A 21606-nucleotide genomic window follows, 5' to 3' on the forward strand; every position below is an offset into this window, starting at 1 on the left:
GGTTTTTGTGCTTTGAAGCTCGGCCACACTGTGGGGAATAAAGGCAGGGGGGGAGGGGGTGGCAGAACGTGACAAGCTTTTGCACCTGCCAAGAGGCAGATCACACAGACTGCAACCAAAACGGCATCTTTACCTTCTCACCTGGGCGTTTCGTCTGCGGGTTCCGATGACCTGCGTCTCCCTCCTGTGATTAATTGTGACACCCAGCAGTCTGCCGCCCAGATGGATGAGCAGCGCCCAACCCCCCCCCCCCCCCCACTGCGTCCCCTTCGCACGTCTATCGCCGCGGGGGTGGCCAAGCGAGCGTCTGCGCTTTTCATATTTACAATCTGCAGACAAAAGTATTGGGACACCTGGCCCCGCTCACGGGGGTGCCTTGAGATTCAAGCGACTCCGCTGCGCTCTGTTTTGACAGTGACTCTTTCCACGTCACAACAAGCGGCGGTCTGGCAGATACAATTTGTGAACGATTCCTCGAAAGGGAGGCTTTGAGAAGTTTGTCACCAAAGTAAATGCAAAACAAAGAATTACACCTTAAAAACAAGCACGTAGCTCAGCTGCAGCAACACGTAGACTGACAAAATGACTGCACCCACAGACATATAATCTTTATCTGTTGTGCAGAATGGCTAATATTAGTGCCGTACTGATGAGCTGGAGAAGCATTCGATGGAGACATTGAATTTAGAATAAGAATCTCATAATATCATTCATTTGGAAGGAAGGCTGGATTGAATTAATCGCATTTCCATTCATTTCAATGGAAACAGATTTGATACCCGAGCGTTTTGAGTCACCCCCGTGACGACTTCAAATCGCCATCTCAAGGTACCGATATAATAAGGAATGAGTTCCCTCCCCCCCCTCCCCTCCCCCCCTTTTGCTGAAACAGCTTTCCCCACGCAATCTGACGGCGAGAGCGTCCAAGGTGTTTAACGGGATCGAGGTCGAGCTCCGCGACACCGAACCCGTCCAACCGTGCCTCGATCTTAATGGAGCTGACTTTTTTTCCCAGTCTTTTTCTTTTGTGAACAAGTTCCAAAGTGCAGACACGTCCGTTTCGCGGGCAGATTGATTGGCGTCACGCTCGGTTTTGTGGAGCAACCGCTGACTTTTATGACAAGGTTACACCCCCTTTTCACTTTGATTCCAGGCAGGGATTGTACGTGTACACCAAATGGAGCGATACCGCAAATTCAAAGTTCCAAGGATGTGCTTGCACTCCCCCCCCCCTTTAAACGGGAAAAGGAACGCACGCGCACCGGCGACAATCATTCCACAAATCCAAAGAATGCGGATTGCTGGAGGTCTTCGTGCCGCGTGGATAAGGACGTTCCCGTGAGTCAAAATGTGGCGAGCGGAGATCGCACGGTGAGGAAACTGAACGCGGAACGTGAAGGCCAGCTATTTGATCTCCGCAAATCCCCCCCCCCCCTCCTCGTTTTTCCTCTCCTGTCCCCTTTTGCCCTTTTAAAGCGATTCCAAAGTACATTGAATACAGCATTATGCTTTATTTGATCCTACATTTTCCCCCACAACAACAACTGTAATCTTCTAGATGAAAATGTTGACTTTATAGCGATAATGCTGACTTTTGAGGATTGATGATCGTTTTACTGCGAGCCGTTTATAATATTTGATCCTTCCCTCGCTGCTCAATAAAGCAACGACTGTAACCGTCGAAATTCCGCGAGACGCCGCCCGCGTACAGTAGTTCCGCGCGACTGCAAACTAATTACCGCATGTAAACGACCTCCCCGTGACAGTGTCAATCAAAACCGGAACAATAATATGATTGTAAAGGCCGACTCGACGCGTCTGCATTCTGCACGACAGCACCCTTGACAATGCTGCCGTTTGTTTACTCGCTTTTTTAGCTTCATTAAACAGGAAGTCGGCTTTGTAATTAATTTCCTGTCCAAAAGTCTGGGAGATGGATGACGGCGATTAAAGACGACGGGAAGCGAAAGCATCAAAGCGGCCTCAGACGTTGCCTCGCTGTCAAATGAATGGATTGAATCGCTCGGATCAATGAATGAAGGATTATTTTTCACGATGAAAACGCAGCAAAATGATAAGAGGGACTATTTTAAATTCCGATGTAAAAATACACGCGCGGCGTCTCGAGGCCTACGAAACGTTAATTGAACGTGACGATAACACAATGCTGCGAGTGCAAATCATTGCCTCGTTTGTCCTGCTCGATATTTAAGATGGCGTTTTATGAACCCAGTATCGGCCTGACCTTGCAGTCGTCCTTACCTTTTCGTCTGCATTCTTTCCATCCGTCTCCACGGGGTTTCTGGGACTGTGCCGGAACTTCCCGCTGCGCTCAGCCTGCGGGACAAAAACATTTGTTCGCCATGATTTGATGTTGATTATCTGTCAGTGCAGCATGCGTATTAAGTTGATATACATTATGTATTTGTTTGTGTGGGATTTTTTTTGTGTATACATTTTAGGGAGACTTTGTTAACATTCGAATTTTCATCACAATTATTTGTTCACTTGCCTACATTCCTGCCTTTACCAATTAATATTTTTCCTGATATATTCTGCCAAAATAAAACAATATTTTAAACCGCTTTCAAGATGATGACAATTTCAAGATGAGCTTAATGGCACAAATCAAAGAAGTCCAGAATCTCAAGAGAAGTGACCAAAGCTCCAGAGAGAAGAAACAGAACTGAAGGCTTGAATCTTGTGAGTTTTTTAAAAATTATATGTAATTTTTTTGGCTTGTAAAAACCTTTTGCGGCACGGTGGATCAGATGGTAAAGCGTAGGCCTCACAGATCTGAGGTCCCGGGTTCGATCCCACCCTTGCCTGTGTGGAGTTTGCATGTTCTCCCCGTGCCTGCGTGGGGTTTCTCGGGGGGGGGGGGGCACTCCGGTTTCCTCCCACATCCCAAAAAGATGCAACATTAATTAGACACTAAATAGCCCCAAGGTGTGATTGTGAGTGCGACTGTTGTTTGTCTCCACGTGCCCTGCGATTGGCTGGCTGGCTGGTGTACCCTGCCTCCTGCCCGTTGAAAGCTGGGATAGGCTCCAGCACTCCTTGAGACCCTCGTGAGGATAAGCGGCTAAGAAAATGGATGGATGGAAAAACATTGTGAATGAGGCAAATGCATGCCCCCGCCCCTAGAACTTTTCTGACACACCTCGTTTGCTTTGCTGTATTCCGTCCTGATCTTGGAACTGATTTTGTGTTCACGTGTACTCATTTTTAGAACTACACACACCGTCTGACGTTACCAATCTGCAAAAAAAGCGAAGCATCCGTCTTTAAATGTCTGTACATCCTACCGATAATGCTTTCTAACTTTAATCGTTAGCCGTATAAAAGAGGCAAAACACGAAACATGGCGCAGTGCAGCTCAAAAACAAGAGTTGGTCAAGCTGGGTGAGATTGTCATGGCAACGGCAAGGCAACATTCTTGGTTCATTCTCGCTCTCTGATACAATAGCTGTTAGGCGGTATGACATCAAAAAGCAGCAGTGAAGGGAGTGACGGAGAGAGGAGGACATCGATGTTGCGATACGGGGGGAGGAGCGGGGCAAGGACTTTGGGTTAAGATGAGATGGAATAAAACTGAGTTCCACTGTGGGCTGAGATGAGGAAAGCAGACTTGGGGGAAGGCGAAGAAGAAGACCGACGGTGGGCTTTCCATCAGTCTCGGACCAGCTGACAGCAGATCAATAGTCAAAGAAGCACAGCAAAGCGGCCACATCTCTTCCTCTGATGCCCGCGCTCTATCTTGAGCCCTCTCCTGCACTAATCTCTCTCCTCCATCTTCCTCTTCTCCCTTGACTCGTTGCCTTTGACCCCCCCACCCTCCCCTTTCACATCCCTCCGAAGAGATGGAACAGCTGCTATCTGGCATCGAACACGGCTCTCTGCAGGCTGCGCCTTATCTGTTGTTTCTGTCCCGCCGATACTAAGAATGTTCTACTGTGGATCAAGGTTTTAGCGGGGTAGAAAGCGTAGAGAAATAGCTAGCATGCTCCGAAACAAAACTGCCTTCTACCATCTCAAGAACATATCTAGAGTGAAGTCTTGTATGTGTCAAGCAAACCAGGGAAAGCTCATTCATGCTTTTATCTCAAGTAGATTTGACTATTGTAATGGTCTTCTGACTGGACTCCCAAAAAAAGCGGATTAAACAACTGCAGCTCATTCAGAATGCTGCAACTCGCATTCTGACCAAAACAAAGCGGTCAGAGCATATAACTCCAATCCTAGAAAACCTTTTAAAGTTCTGCTACTGGTCTATAAATCACTAAATGATTTCGGTCCTGAATACATGAAAGAAACGCTTACGGAATACAAACCCAGGAGAGCTCTGAGACTGACTGATATGTCCACTTTTTGATCAGATTACTTTTACTGTATGTGTGTTTTAATTCTTTTTTCATTATATATATTTTGTTTGTCATTTTTTTGTTTTTAATCACAGTTTTAAATCTTTTATCTCTTTGTTTTCGAATGCCTTTAATCATGTAAAGCACATTGAGTTAATTCGCGTATGAAATGCGCTATATAAATACATTTGCTTTGCTTTGCCAACGTTTGTGTGATGGAAATAGAGTCAAATGACAAAAACTTGAGAAGAGAAAAACATCTTGCCAGGTTGCAATTTCTGGACAAATGTCAAAGGGCCGGCTTTGGGCAAGGCAATTTTAATCTTTCCAAAATTGCAAAGCCAAGACTGTCAAATACTGACGACCGCACGTCTGTCCGAATAACACCTGAAATGAAGAAGAGAAAGGGAAGCGTACAGTGACATTTGTGACACTCTGTATCGTTTTTGAACACATTTTGGTTTCCCTCAATATGTCCTGTTAATAGTTATGAATGCTATTTTACATATATCCCTATTAATTTAAGAGTTTCCAATTTTCTGGGATTTCGCAGACAATCTCACAAATACCACACAAGACCATCCTAGTGGAGGAGAACTGTCGAATCATTACAAGACAGGTTTTTATAAAATGTTACATAACAATAATGAATATTCAGTGCACAATATTGGCAGCCAAGCGCAGACCTCGGCTAGTCAACTAAACTGAAAAGCAGCATCAAAAGTGTAAATCTTCATCTTCCATATCTTTCCAAAAAAATAAAATATAGTTGTTAAAATACCTACATAATTAGGTAAGTCTGCTCACTATGACAGATGGTAAAAAAATTCACTTTCTTGATTGGCGTACTGGCTTTTTCTTTAAAAACCTCTGGAAAATATCTTGACTGTTCTGTGTGCCGTAGAGGCAGCCATTGATTATTTGACAAAATGGGACAAGAAAATGTGATTATTGGCGGCGAAGCCCAGAGGAACACAATTGCGTTAAACAGACACGAGGGCTCCCCTCCAGTCTGCTTTATTTCATTTCAGATCATCATCGAGCGAGCAAGTCGGGGAGGTCGACAAATCCTCGCCGAAACTGACGCGCCATTGTTGACAAAACAATCCTCTAGTTCTTCACCTCCAATATGTATTAAAAGACGTGAGCAGAAGTGAAAGATCTCTGTGGAGCGAATATGTGCGTGCAAGTAGGTTTCGGGAGCGCATCAATTCACTCCTATGTTCACGATCGCATTTCTGAATGGCGAAGGTCAAAACATTCGTCCTGAAGCAAACACGCAGACACGCGTGTGTATGTGCAAGCCAACCGCTTGTATGATATCTACACTTAGTGAATAATTCATGAGCTCCCTGCTTCTGTGTTCCTGTGACAGATGCTCTCTTCTGTCACTCATCCAACACACGCAGAGGTCACAAAAGGGCACGGCCGCAACAATATGGCCGCTCGACTAATCAAAAGAGGCGCATTTGCGAGTCGCCGTCAGCCGAGGCCTCCAAAGCGGATATTTGCACAAAGCGGAGGAGAGAGACGAGCGCGCCGCTGTCGCGGCTGGCTTTGCTTTGGCATTCAAGTGAACATCGGCGGCAGCTAATCAGAGCACCGTGCGCAAATCAAGATGAGAGGCTTCGGAAAATAAAACGGCTGCTGGCGCGGGGAGCACAGCCGTGTCATTTCCTTTACCGGCGCCGCTTATCACGGCTATTGATCCAGCGAGGCTGCCGGATCAACGCCGTGTCTGGGGTTGTGTCTGGGAGGAGGAGGACGGGAGGGCGGGGTCAAGTCAAGAGAAGACAGAAAGGTCAGTGCTGCTGATGAAAAATGATGGGATGCCAACTACTTAGGTAGGCTCCAGGTCAAGGGAATCGAACACTTACTGTCAAGGAAGTATTGTTAACAATGTACATCTCAACTGATAAACTCAAGTTTTAACTTGTTTATTGTCCTTTTTGGATCAGCGGGATGGGGATATTGGAATTGTACATTTTTCATTGTACATTTGTTTTGTTTTGTTTGTAGTGCCCTGCAATTGGCTAGCAACCACTTCAGGCTGTACCCCACCTCTCGGCCAAAATTAGCACGGATAGCCTCCAGCACGCCCGTGACCCTTGTTAGAAGAAGTGCTCCAGAAGATGGATGGATGTCAGTCAAAGTTTTTTTTTTTCCATTATTCGATGACGTTTATGTTAATGGGGGTGATGACGCATGTTCATTCCATTCACATGTACCGAGATATCATCTTTTTTTAAGAAATCAAACAATCTATATTGCGTTTTCTAAGGTTGTTAATTGAGATCAAAATGATTTGTGATGATAGACTGGGGTATGTTTACATTTTAAAATATGAAATTACCCAACAGACATTTTTAGGGGGAGCGGCAATTAGTTGCATTTTTGCATTATTCATGGCAGGATTTGATTGATTGTGGTAATTGTAATAATAACAATAATAGTAATAGAATGGGGACAGTGGGCAGTAGGAGTAAATTTTTACAGATCAACACCATGGGAATCATCCCCCACCCATGCCCTTAAAATATTACGTTTATTGATATGTACATTAAAATGGAACTGCCTTACTACGTTGTCCACAGGAAATACTTCTGTGAACAGAGTAACATGTTATCTTTTCAGAACAGTGCCTTATACAGGATGTGCCCCATCCATCCATTCATCTCCTCAACTGCTTATCCTCACAAGGGTCATGGGAGTGCTGGAGCCTATCCCAGCTGTCAACAGGCAGGAGGCGTGGTACACCCTGAATTGGTTACCAGCCAATCGAAGGGCACACAGAGACAGAAAACAGCCGCATTCACATTCACACCTACGGGCAATTTAATTTAGAGTCGTTTTTTGGGACATGGGAGGAAAACGGAGTGCCCGAAGAAAACCCACGCAGGCACGGGGTGAACATGCAAACTACACACAGGCGGGACCAGGATTTGAACCCCGGTCCTCAGAACTGTGAGGCCAGCACTCTAACCGGTTCCAGAACGGGCCCCATTTGCACCTAATGAGCAGCCACCGCTGGGAGGGGAAACTGGCCGGGGAGTGAGGATCACAAGTGGACATAAAACCGAGCAATAGAACACAAATGGAAGGAGAGAGGAAGAAACACATCGTGGACTTGAACCTCGGTTGCTCGGTTCAAAGCTACGCCTCAGCCTTGATGACTCCCCCCCGCGGCAAGCACATAATGAAGGTTACCCCTGCTCTCTGTCGACATAATGCATTGCACAGCCATTTATTAGTGGTGAGCCCAAGGGCACGAGGGTAGCAAAGCCACTTTGTGGTAAAGCTTCCGCATGAATCAGGGACTTAAGAGTCTCAAGTGATGTTCTCTGGTCCACAACGCACTCCGAAGCGTGAGATCGTTAACTTATTTGCCCCTCTGCCATTGTCATGCCAGGACATACGGGACTTGTGGCGCAACAGGAAGGAAGACATGTTCATTTGCACGGTTGAGACCGACACATTTTCGACAGCGCACGTCCTCATGTCTCATCTAGTCTGATGCGGTGCACTGTGTCATTTTTTTTTTTTTTTTATGTGACCCCTGTAAATGCTAGCCACCATTTTTCATTAAGGCTAGTTAGAACCAAATGCCAAGGGCTATTATATAATATGATGGCTCGATCGTTGGGCTTCCCACGTAGAACGTAACAAATGAAAATTCCAATGGAATGTAAACATAAGATGGTGCCAAAGAATTACAAAAGTGTTTTATAGCATCATAAAAAATGACAAGACGGACATAAAGCACTCATTCTGTTCTTTTGTCTAACTGAAACTCCTTAACTCAATTCAACATAGTTTATAGGTCCTCAGATACCACAATATGGTGCCAAAGTAATACTTTTGTGGCTTTGGCCAGAAGACTCCCCCCCCCCCCCCCCCACAAAAGAGTTATTCACCAGTAAAAGAAGATACATAAAAATGTGCCAATGTGGAACCACAACTACGCATTTGTAAGCTTTATACTGTATAAGCATATTATGGAATAAATCCAGTTGTTTGGTTGTAACTAAGATATTAATCCATCCATTTTATTTTACCGCTTATCCTCACAAGAGTCACGGGTGGAGCTGGAGCCTATCCCAGTTGTCAAGGGGCAGAAGGCGGGGTACACCCTCAACCAGTTGCCAGCCAATCGCAGGGTACATAGAGACAAACAGTCGCACTCACAATCACACCTAGGGGCAATTTAGAGTGTCCAATCAATGTTGCACGTTTTGGGGACGTGGGAGGAAACCGGAGTACCCGGAGAAAAGCCACACAGGCGGGGCCGGGATTGAAGCCGGTGAGGCCAGCGCTTTACCAGCTGATCCACCGCACCGCCCATTGACGTGACATCAAATTCAAATGTAGACATGGCTGGGCTCCAATCATCAGGCTGGCGGGGGTTTTGACTTTGACGGATGACGGACAACCCCCCCCCCCCCCTGCGACATCCCTGATTAGGACGAGGGGGAACGTTCCTACCCCCCAAGAAGCGCTTATGATTATGTTACTATTTACATTAACGCAGACGTTCCTGCAGAGTCTCCCTCGCTCCGCACTCGACTTGCACGCCGTCGTGTCGCATTTGATTTTCAGACGCGCTGACAGGACGCCGCGGCGATGTCGGCACGCTAATCCGTCCGAGGAGTGTGAACAATCGCGGCGATGGGTTAATATTAGAACAAAATAGCCAATTCGTCAGGCCATTACGCGCACAAACAAACATACGCGAGGGGAGGCTTTGACAAAGGGCCCCCCTGTGTAAATGCTGGCTGTTTGCGTAGCAGAAAGGAAATCAGCCATGAAGCCTCCAGAGGTCACGTTTCCCCGGGACAAGGTGAGAGCAGAATTAGGATGAGGCAGGAGGAAGTCAGATGGATTTGATCCATTTGATGAAGGGAAGAAGTGGGGATCTTGGTGGGGGGGGTAAGAGACAAGAGAGGATGATATCTTGATGATGTGTTTTCATGTCACAGTTGTGTATGTGTTACTTTTTTAAGCACACTTGTCACCTTAAGTCTGTTTGACGTGCTTGGAAAAGAATTATTAGGTAGACCTGTATTCCTCGTGATCCCCCCACCCCCCCTTTGCCCTTGAGACGGGGTTCAAAAGTCCAAAAGTGGAACGCGACTGCCCTCTTGTGATTGTATTGAGAACATACAGTAATTGGACACTCTAAACTGCACCTACGTGTGATTGTGAGTCTGGCTGTCTGTCTCTATGTGCCCTGCGATTGGCTGACGACCAGTTCAGGGTGTACCCCGCCTCCTGCCCGTTGACAGCTAGGATAGGCTCCAGCGCACCCCGCGACCCTCGTGAGGATAAGCGGCAAAGAAAATGGATTGATGACTGTGTAATTGCTACATGAACACGTGGTTGATGAAGGGCATGCATATCTTAGGTAAAAAAAAAAAAAAAAAAGTCAACACAAGCCCCACAAACGTGTATATAGCTATTTTCCTAATGCACACATTGCCCCCTACAGGCCACGTGCGCAAATAACAAATCTATTTTTTTCTAAACTCTGCTCGGTAGGTGGCAGCAGAGACCATTCATCTGCCCAATCAAGGCTCTTGATTTCCTCCGCGCTTTACCAAAGTAATTATGTATTCATCAAACATAAAACATCGCCTGTAGGTGTGGATGTATTTGTACTGTACATCATATAGGCTCAGTGTGTGTGTAAGTGTGTTGTTTAATGCGTGCGCACGAGGAGAATGAGGGTAAAAAGGTTGGTGCATCTGCAAATAATGGCCGATAATTAGGGTTGAAAGTTTAAACACACACTGGCCCGGGGTAATTTAGTGGCCTTGAATGAGATCATCAGTTGTGAAGGGGAGATTAAGAAGCGCCCCTGTTGCCACCAATTGCCTGTGATACTTGCTGTTCAGTGTAAGATTATCATGTGACAATTTCTATTTTAAATGGACTGACAGGATTAGTAAAATCACGCTTGGTAAAAATGGAGAAAAGAGACTATAGGATTACATATTTTTACATTTTCCCTTTAGTGGTACATGAGAAAATAGCTACCAGGGAACAGTTCAGTTCTATGGAAAGTTTTAAGACCCGTATATTTCATTCAAATCATTAAGGTTTAACATCTTGTGTTGGAAGCGGGTATTTTTCAACTTTTATGTGTAATAGACTTGAATTTCAATAATCCATTTTTTTTAAGTGCAGTGTTACAGTAATAGTCAAACAGCACATGCTACTGAGTCTTAACATAATATTAAATCCATCCATCCATCCATTTTTTAGCCGCTTATCCTCACAAAGGATCCATTTCACGATCCAGTACAAAATGTATAGAGCCCTCATTTGACAGGATCCTCCGTAGTTGGTGGATTTGTTGTCATTATATTGTCCTGGCAGGTCACTGCGATCTGATGACTGCGTTTTATTTCATTGCAGTGAATGAATTGCTGCCAAATTGTGGAATGCACCTTTTAAGGAAAGAACTGCTTCTTCCAGTCACCATTAAAATAAATAAATAAATAAAAATGTTAAAAACAATGTGTTCCACCAGGTCAGATCATCCATCCAGTCAGACGAGATCATTCTTGTATGAAGTGAAAAATGTTTTGATTCTATCTTTTCTATTTGTACGATTGTATTGTAAAACTGCAATAGCTGTGAAAAGCGCTATATTCATAAAATGTTTGTATTTACTAATACGTCAACGAGTTAATGACTGGCATGACTGGACTGAATTATCATTTTTTTTTTTTTTTTTTTTTTCCCCTGCAAACGTGTCAGCGGCTCTGCAAGCGACCGCCTCATTCCGGCGTGGCGTGCGCTATCAAATGTGCTCGCCAGCCATCAAAAAGCCTTCCACCATATTCTCCCCTCTGACTCGCCATCGCCATCTCACCACCGCCCGGATCAGATAAGGCCCTTGAAGTCCCAATACTGAACTGTTTGTAGTGCACCCCCAACCCCCACCCCTGCCAGTCTGCAAGAACTGTGCAGGGGTGATCGGGTCAGGGTGACTGACCGCCATCTCCATATAGGCTGGAGGCTACAGCTGCTCCTGTGAGATTGCAGCTCAAACACACGGACCGGCCCTTAGATGTCTTTACACGTATGTACAAAATATATATACATGTGTATATGTACATATGGTGTGTGTGTGTGTGGGGGGGGCATCTTTAGGGTGCAAAAGTGGAATGATGATCCCAATGTATTAAATAAAAATGGATGCTCACCTATAAACTGCATGTGCTGCATTCACGCTGCTTCCCAACGGGCTCACACTTCCCTTTTTAATACCCCCCCCCACGTCCCCCCCCCTCCCGCCACATATGGTTTCACTGCTGCGCCTTCTGCAGTACGACACGCCGTCACGCATCTCTTGCCAGGCAAAAAGCCCGATATTTATTTTTGAAATATTATTTATTTATTTTTGGTCATGATCAGCCCCACAAAGTCTCTGTTCATATTCTGGAAGAAAAAGAGGCAGGAAACCATCCAAACTATTCAACACACCTTTATGTACTTACGTATTACACATGACAAAATATAGAATCCCCAATGCGTTAATCTTTCAATTTCATTCAATATTAACGCTAACATCAAAAGGCCAGAATTAAAGTCTTTATGTATTTTTTTTCAAACCTTTGATTTAATCAATCATGTTTCACAAATCCATTTTTTTGGCGAAAGAAATGAAGTAACATTTAAGCAGCACACATTTTGAACGTCGATTTTAAATACCGCAGCGGTGCGAATTTACAATATGGAATGAAATCACGAGGTGACACCTAATATGATGAATTTTTCCATCATCGGCGCCACAGTTTACAGTGCACACACGGCCTCTTGTTTCTGCGCGAGTGTTTATTCCCCACATTTATCCCCGCGTCTATCGGCACATGCCCAATATTTACCTCGACCTCATCACTATTCACGAGCTCTCAGTTTTTTTTTTTTTTTTTTTTTGCGTGTGTATCACGCTAAACACACACGAAGTGATGAACAAAAGACTGCAAACGCCCAGAGTGCCAAACACTATGACTCAATGAAATGACTTGAGAGAATTGAGGCGTCTGTCTGGTGATCTGACAACACGTCACGTGGCGTGAAGTCAATGTAATAGTTTGTCAGGAAAAAAAAAATAGCGGCACTTTGCATTTAATACATGCACCGTATATGTAATAACGTAATATCGAGGTATGGTGCGCTAATGGCTCGACTCTTGCCACCTCCAGCCGTGGAGATTGCCATTTAAAGTGGATTAATAATTGAAGAGTAACATTTGCGTCAGTCATCCTCGTGTGTGTGTGTGTGTGTGTGTGTTTGGGAGATTACAGGAGCCGTCCGCTGGAGTGCACCCATCATTAATGTTATCATATCATGTCCAGCCCCCTGCCAAAAACCTGAAATGCTTATATCCGTATGTGCATATTTAAATATATTTTGCGTGCACTTTCACTGGGAAAAGCAAAAGGTGTAAAAAAAAATAATTACACAATTAATAAAGGCCATATATATATGTGACGGATATATGATTCATGCACTGAATATTTTATGAGGTTGACATGCATAGTGAAAATAAAGAAATAACTATTTTGCCCTTTTAAAGGTAATGTATTTTTTTTATTGATAATAATTTATTAATATGCATATTATTGTGATTTTCTGATTGGAATGAAGGGAACTGCATTATAGTCAGAACAGTTTCTCATATTTGGTTTGGTTTGAAACTAAAAATATACACCGTTCATATTGTTAATTTAATAGCTGGTCTGTTGTAAACATATGCATCCAATTTTCTGAATCCATAGGTATAATGTCATATAGTATAATTACACTAACTCATAACTAGGGATGCGCAGAAACCGCTCGGTCGGGTATGGACTCGCTTGTTGGGATTGCTGGTCAAACATTTCCTTATATCTTGAAACTCCATGCCGTAAATTGGAAAAAATGAGATTACTTTTAAATTGAATCCTGCCCTGAAATCACAGCAACAAATCCTATTCCTCTCCGCGATGTCCTGGCTGACCTTTGAACTCAGCTCAGAAACACAAGTGCGCGCGCGACGACCCCACGCAGAAGCTTTTCTGTCCATTCGTCCACCTCCGTTTTCTTTCCTCCAACTTTCTGTCACAGTTCGTAACTCTCGGCCCCTGGACCGCAGAGCCTCTAGGAGGCAAGTGAGACCACGTCGAGGATTAAACCCTGAAACGGTTGCTCTATTACTGTTAATATACTGACCGTTTATTAAAAAAAAAAAAATGCCTGTGCAAACCTGAATGAATACTGTCTCGATGGCAAACACAAGCACAGCCAATTAATCAGAGCCGTGTGTGCCGCACAATGTGTTTTCACACTGCGCAGTGTTGCTTTAACCTCTCCCAGACTTCTCCTGGCCTCCACCACGAAAAAAAAAAAAAAATCACAACAGACTTAGGTTACACATGTCCGACAGGGTGTGTGCATTTGTGTGTGCGTGCGTGTGCATTGCAATACCCTCAAATTTAACGAGGATTAGCTCTCTATTTTCCTTTCATCAGCTCTCCCAGCGATGTCCGAAATCAAATTGGGACAAGCGGCGCTCTGTGCGGATGTTTGGCCGCTAAACCCCCCCCCCCCCCCCTCTACCTGTGAGCTGTTGGAACCTTCGCTCGACAGGGACAACACCCGTGCTGCGCACACACGAACACACACACTCTTCTCAAGTCATTGCAATAATCTCCCTCAGTCTGGGAGCAAAAAAAAAAAAAAAGGAGACTTGGAACTTTCAATTAAACCAGAAACTGCAGCTTCAACAAGAGACCACCATTGGTGATTTTGCTTTTTAAAAAAAATAAACAAACTCACTGAAGCATTTAACACAACACACACACACACCACACACACACACACACACACAACACACACAACACACACACACACACACACACAGACAGTGCCTTAAAACCCGGGGTCCGCCCCTATCATAACTGTGTAATAGACGTTTGTCCCCATAAAACAGGTTTTAAACTCGAGGCCAGGTGCAGCCTGCCACATCATTTTTTTTCCCGTGTGGCGCATCTTTTTGTTTCTTGCTAACATCAAGCACAATCTCTAGATTACTAATGTCACCTCCCAGTATGTAAAATTGCCCATCAGAAAACCAGTGCTTGCTTTTACCGTAAATCCATAAAAGACTGGAATAAAACTCCCCGAGGAGGCACAAGTGCTGTGTAGTGGCAGTCAACTAAATAATACTCACAGATACACAGGTAGTCCTCGGTCTACGACCGAGATCCGTTCCTACAGTAGCGACTTAACTCGAATTTCCACTTAAGTCGGATTCCACTATTAAAGTCAGAATTTACATCAAAACACTTTGTATAAAAAGCAAATACTGCATGACTTCTGAGAGGTGGATGGAGAAGAAGGGGAGGCGGTGCTTAGCTATTGCGAAGGAACCTGGTCCTCAATCCTCTCCATCCCGAAAAGTATCAAAGAACCTTGTTTTGTGATCATTGTATCCGACAAAGGAACGGAACCCTTCACAAGCGCTAAGTTACGGGCTTTGTCTTTAATAACTGTCACCACGGTCGACCGATTGAAGCCTGAGTGGTGTTGGTGTCTCTCCTTTCTCCAATCTTTTTATGATCTTGAGCTTTGTTTCCATGCTAATGAATTTTCTTCTGGCTTGAGAAGTATTGCTAAAAGACACAGCTTCTCCTTTGGGGCGATAATGTCGAAAAAGGAGGGCGAAAAATGCGAAGGTACTCTCGGCGCACAAACACGGACAAGCATTAGCCAGACAAAATGGCGGACGGGGGACGGGTGTTGTAAAGTCGAAACGTCTTAGGTTGAAACTGTTTTAAGATGAGGACTCCCTGTATACTGTATTCTTTATCCTCTTGGGAGAGTGACAAACAATACTGTTGCTAAGGTCTGAACGTCTCCAGGCATATCCTTGTCTGTATTGTGCTGCCCCCAAAAGGCCAAGACCAGAAAGAGCAACACAGTCACAATTAAGTTTGCTACACAAACCGTTTCATTCATTACATTACGTCTGATTAAATCATAACTATATGTGTTTTTGATAAAGTACAATACTACATTTGCATCTCACGTGAAGTGACCTGACTTCTCTCTGTTCATTTTCCAACTGTTTCCAAATACCAAGCTCGACCTGTCAATCAGACCCCAAGGATGTAACTTCGGCCCCACGATGGGGGTCCTCGTGGTGTGTGCGTTTAGCTCTGGGCTCAGGATTGCTACGCCCCAACATTTTTCTATCGCTAGTACTATTGATGAGGACTTACTGCACTTTTACAACCAATAACGAGAGTCTGCGAGTCAAGATATTTGCGCTCCAGATGCGGATACACGTCACAAATCAAACAAAGCAGATGAACGAAGCACCTTTACCCATCATTAACTATAGCCGACGTCTATTATAAATTATTTCAATTTTGTTATTGTTACTAAGACCGGGACACGCACACAAACTCTACAGTGCTTCTTCGCTGATGCCTCTGTAGTGTGCAGTTCAAAGTGGAAAAGCTCAACAGTGTGTATATAATGGTGTTTCCATACATGTCAGTGACAAGAATACACACAGACAGACAGACAGACACACACAGAGAATTCTTGCCACTGTAAACAGCTCCTTCTATCTGGTCCATTCCAATCGATTTGTTGGTGGTTGGCTGCCAAAGGGAGAAAACCTGACTGCTTGGCCGTGAATACATTAGACCGTGAGTGAGGTTGGGAAGTGATAATGACTTCCCCTGCTGCTCTCCCTCGACGTGCCCCCCACCCCCAAGCCCAAGTCTATCTCAGCTCGTCTGCATGTGTGAGACTCAGATGAGAGATTTTTGGACTGGCGTTCGTCTGATTGAAGCCGGGCGGACTCCATCTTTCGCCCTCCTCTCCAAACATTCCAGGCAGTGCGACTCTTCAGTCAAAGTGCAGCTGTCCTCATTGCTTCTATTCCTTGTTCCTCTCGCTCTTCTTCTTCTTATTATTTTTTTTAGGGTGCTAGCAGCATATATCCAACTTGACTGGAGACCCAGAATATTCAGAAACGGGCGGTTTCATTTTCAGGTTCAACTGTGGCAACGTTACCCCCTAGCAAACAAAAACCCCGTTACAACTAAAGATTTAAATCTTTGGATTAGATGTACCATAATTTCAACCCCGCGGTTTATGCGGTGCTAGCATTAGCGCACCTGGTTATAAGCCTTGGCAGACAGAAAGAGTTTAATGCTAGCGGCGCGCTAACCCTAGCAAAGCACTAACACTAGCGCCGCATCACCGCATAAACCGCAGGGTTGAAAGCGTGTGAAAAAAGTCGCGCCTGTCATCAGACCCACGGACGTAACTTTAACGTTGAACTCTATGTACTGAGGCTTATAACCAGGTGCGCTCTGTGGGCCGGGAATTGCGCTAATTTCAAGTAAATTTTCTATAAATCTGCTTTCATCTTTTAAACTTGCATTTTAATGACGTCTGAACACCACAATCTATGTGGAATTCTACAGCTTTTGGGTTTTCAGGAAAGCACACTAGTAAGTAAACGTTAATATTTTGACGTTTTACACCTCATAACTCAGTCCAGCAACACTTACACACCAGCGTTTGAATTTGATGAGTTTTCAAGAAATATATAAGAGGGGAAAAAACAATTAGGTTGAAAATTTCAAATCTTTCCCCTGCATTATCGTTCTAGCGGTAATACAAGAGAATATTGTTTTAATGGGCTTCTGCACACTTCATTTGGGTAGCAAAAAGGGAACAGCTGTTTTAGGCAAATGTATTGTGGACTGGGACCAATCGTAAAATTAGAGATGAGATGGACAGCTAGAGTGAGAGACAGAGAGAGAGAGAGAGAGAGGGAGAAAGAGAGAGAATAATTGGAGCAAATGTTAGCAGATTTTCACCAGTGGCATGTGTGACCAAAGCTCTGTCAAGCCTGAGGGTATCGACACAATGTAGACAGACTGTCACCCCCAAGGCTATTAATATTACATTACTGTCATTCTGACCAATTGTATGCGCTGGTGAACGGGGTGTGTGCGCGCATGTGTGCGTCCAAACACTAAATCCAAATATTTCTTTGCAGGGGCCTCCATGACTGCGTGAAAATGAGCAGCGTGTGTGTTCGTGAGAGTGCTGAGCTCCGTGTTTAGCGGTTGACCATAAGCGGCGCACGGTGACACGCTGGCCGGTGAAGTCATGTCTGACTGCGAGAGAGCATCATGTGGTCAACATGTGGATCTGGTTTAAAACTGGATTACGGTCCGTCGCAGCGACTTATTTCCTGATTCATACAAAGGTTACCCTTTCTCATGGAATCACGAGCACACTTGTTCGCACAACACTTAAACGGAGTTTTTTCGCTGCACGCATGCTTGATAAACTAAACATAGGAATGTGTATTAGATTTTTCAGTTTTTTGAAAATTAAATTAATAGTAATCTAACAACTAAAGGTTTAACCTTGCCTTTTGCTCAAAGTCTGCTGGGACAGGATCAAGGCCACCGTAATGAGGACAAGCACGATAGAAAATAGATGGAGACCAAAAAAAACAAGGTAGGCGTTTAGAGTATTTTGCTTTGCTGGTAGTTGGATTTGAAAATTAACAAAATATTGAAATGTTAAACCTACTTAATAGATCTTACTACTACTACCACCACCGTAATTCCTGGCCTACAGGGGGCACCTGGTTATAAGCCTCACCCAGCACATTTGGAAAGAAAATACCGTTTGGTACATACATACGCTGCAGGTGTGTAGAAGCCGCAAGTGCCCACATTGAAACCGACATTGAAACATGAGATTTTTACAAAGAAAGATGGTACACAGAGAGTTTAACGCTAACGCTAGCGCCGGACTAACAGGACCAGATAAAAAAAACATACTGGTAAAAATCACAGAGAGACGGCAGTAACACGCTAGTGCGGCGCTAACAGGGCCAAACCGGTAAAAGTCACTTCCTAGGCACATATATTCCACCGGTCTCACTTACCTTTCCCGCTCGAGTGCCCCCTCGCGGCCGTTAGAAAAAAAATGCACAAATTAGCCGCATCGCCGGATAAACCGCAGGGTTGAAAGCGCGTGAAAAAAAAGTCGCGGCTTATAGGCCGGAAATTACGGTAAGTTTAAATACATTGCATGCCCCAATCACAAACGGTGTCTTGGTTGAATAGTGGACATTCCCCTAAAAGTGATTATAGGTGCCTACATAAACAGTGTGACCCAAAAACTACGATCCCAAAACACTTTGAAATGCTTACAAACAGCTTCAAACAAGGCAGTACCCTAAAAAAAATGCAGTAAATTGCTTACGAGTACGCATTAATATGTACACAATGTAAAATACCTGTTCGTACACGTAAACAATTCCAATGGCGACAATAAAGAATTAGTGTAGCTGCGCAGTACCGTGCAAAACAATTCATATTTGACTGCAAAGTGAAGCACAGGTGCCACATCCAAAGTCTGCCGCTTCGCACGCCGCTGGCTTCGAAAATGGTGGCCGTCTACAAAAGCTAACGTGCGGATGCAGAGGTGAGGATTCAAAGTCCGTTTTCACCGCAACAAACGTCAGGATTGCTTTGAAAATGACATTTTCAACACGACGTTTCCTGGGAAACTCGCAACGCCCGAAAAGAAGCGGACGCGCGCGGCCGAGCTCCGTGCGGAATACGGTCGGAATGCGGGTTCGTCGGTGGAGCGTGTGGAGCGGAAGAGGAGCCGCGGCGCCTGCCAAGAGCGTTGTTATTCAGGTCCACGCGCCTCGGCATCTGTGTCAGCTAATGAGAGAAACTCAGCTCTGTTTCATGTGGTCTCCCCGGACTGGGAATTAGCATCTCCAAAGACAGACGCAGCCAGCGGGATGGAGGGAGAGAGGAGAAGAAGGAAGGGGAGCCAGACACTAAGAAGTGGAGGGAGAGAAGGGGAGGAAAAAAAATGGGCAAAAAAAAAAAAAATAAGCATGATGGACGGGGAGGTGAATATCAACACAAGTCTCCTTTCACACACACGGCGAAGCATATTGACAAGACGGAGTTAAGTGAGGTGGCGGAGTGTGAGACGAGGCCCTTAATAGGTCCCTGATGGACCCCCGAGATGAGAGGCCAGCCTCTCGAACACGGGAGGAGGAGAGTCAAAGGTCAGAGGTCGGAGGGCAGTCGATCAGCGCGAGCCAACCCTTCACATCGTCCCCTCCTCCCGGTTTCTCTCCCACTTGACTGCGCGGCGGCTGATGATTATTAACACGTTAAAACACTTAAGCAGCGCTGGGAGCAAACGCACCCCAGCGAGCCCCGCAGATGAGAGGAGGAGAGGGAGGAGGTTCGTATGCTAATGACTCGCCTCGTATAAATCGCTAATCACCCCATTGGTGACACCGTGGGGACGCGCGCACACACATTTCCACGCGGATCCGCGCGCCGGCACACGAGCGCTAACATCAACCTAATGAATATTTCTCTTTCGCGTTTGTTTTTCAAAGATATGATGCATATTTAACCGGGCTCGTTCCCGCCGTGCGCGTGCGCCGCGTTTGGCTCGCGTGCAAGTAAACTGCAGCAGGTTTTTGTATACTCGAGCAGGGAGGCTTCTCATCTGTGCTTAGCCCAGTAAATGGCGAGTGATTGAAGGGTTTGATGTGCGCTGATTCAGCTGGGAAATTGTCTGCCTGCGCTGAGCGGCTCTCTCTCATAATCTGGTGAAAGTGAGTCAAAGCCATTTCCAGGCCCACAAAAAAAAAAAAAAAAAAAAAAAAAACCACACACTAGCTAAACAAAAAAAAAGAAAAAAAGAAGTTTCCCAGTAGTACGGTTCTGACGCTAATTAAATAATGAGGTAAATGGGACATAAGATACGACTGTATAGTAAAAGGCAGTGATGAGAAATTCTGTGGTGGTACATTTCACATTCAAGGGCCACTGTGATGAAATGGATGATTTTTAGTATGTTATTAATGAAAAAAACGGCAGCCGGTATGGATCCATCTGTTTTTTTCACCACGTAACATGATTTTGACGTATATGGCTTTATGTAACTCTCGCCATGAAAATTCTCACGAGGGATTTGTGTTCGACAAGAAGCAGGAAGTGACGTACAGGGCGGTAGTGCACCCAAGCGGACTCCTTTGTTTCTATTAGCTTTTGTTTAGGTAGCTCTTTGTTCCTTCGTATTAGTCAAAATGCCGGCTCGTTGCTTTGCTGGATATTGCTCGAACACTCGGGGTGGATTTACCCTTCATACTTTTTCAAAAGACCCGGTTCGTCGTGAAAAATTGATTGCAAGGGTGCAAAGGACGAGAGCTTCGTGGGTCCCAAATGACAGGTAGGTGTGATTAGAGCTACTAAAGAAAACAATTGTTGGGGGGGGGGGGGGGGGGACGTAATCCTTTCAGAACGTAACAAAAGATCTGCGTCTGAAAGTCAGAGGTGCTAAATGTGTCGATGTGCCCACCGATCATGGCTTTGGCCGGGGTGGCTCATCTACGTCACGCGGAGGTGGTTTAGCCGTGATCCGCATATCATCTAAATTTGGCTCCAAATGATAGGGTAATATTGCCCCGGTCACTTCACTCGGTTATGAGATGTTCTCTTATTCGAAAAGAGCTTCCGTGTCTGAAGGGGAGTGTCCCACAGTAGGGGGCGCGGCGTGTTTTCCATGGTGAATGTCCGGGATGACATCACAGGCAGTAGATGCAGCCAATATGGCGACCACTTGGATGTCAAATGACACTTCCGCAACTTTGCGCATGGATGACGTGCTCTCCCCTCTTACTTATTTTTTCGTATAGACACTGAAGTGAATAATGTTATATGTATTTTTCATTTCAATATTTATTTTAGAATGTTTATAGGGATGGCACTTGGGCTATAAGCAGCCAATAAATGTTCTACTGGAATCAAATATATGGGCAGACGCAGAAGGAACTTTGCTTGGTGAAGAACAAAATGGATCCAATTTTGACAGAAAATTTAAACGCGGATGATTTGAATGCAGAACTTGCCAATTAGTAGTCCAGGATCCAAGCGATTCGAGCTGACTCAGTATCACTGCAGGGTCCCAACGCCACCCTCCCCAAAAGAACTTCATATTCATTGTACAAAGTATGCTATGCTGTTAGAAATGCATTCTGCTCAAGCTCCCTTTAAAATAATAACAACGCTGAATCATTCAAACGCGACACTTTGCATGAGCGGTGTGCCGGATGTGCAAAAATGGCAAACAGCCAGCTAAACTAACGCTCGGGAGAGAGTCGTCTCTC

General features: G+C 44.9%; 1 protein-coding gene across 1 annotated transcript in view; it reads right to left on the reverse strand.

Annotated features, from left to right (window-relative positions):
- Positions 1-21606, reverse strand: part of ube2ql1 (ubiquitin-conjugating enzyme E2Q family-like 1) — a 105352-nt gene that overhangs the window by 43180 nt on the left and 40566 nt on the right. Inside the window, exon 2 of the mRNA XM_061816199.1 lies at positions 2263-2337. The gene's annotated coding sequence lies outside the window, so the exon portion shown is untranslated. The remainder of the gene's footprint in view (positions 1-2262; positions 2338-21606) is intronic.

Source organism: Syngnathoides biaculeatus, chromosome 1, assembly GCF_019802595.1.
Source record: "Syngnathoides biaculeatus isolate LvHL_M chromosome 1, ASM1980259v1, whole genome shotgun sequence".
Taxonomy (NCBI): Eukaryota; Metazoa; Chordata; class Actinopteri; order Syngnathiformes; family Syngnathidae; genus Syngnathoides; species Syngnathoides biaculeatus.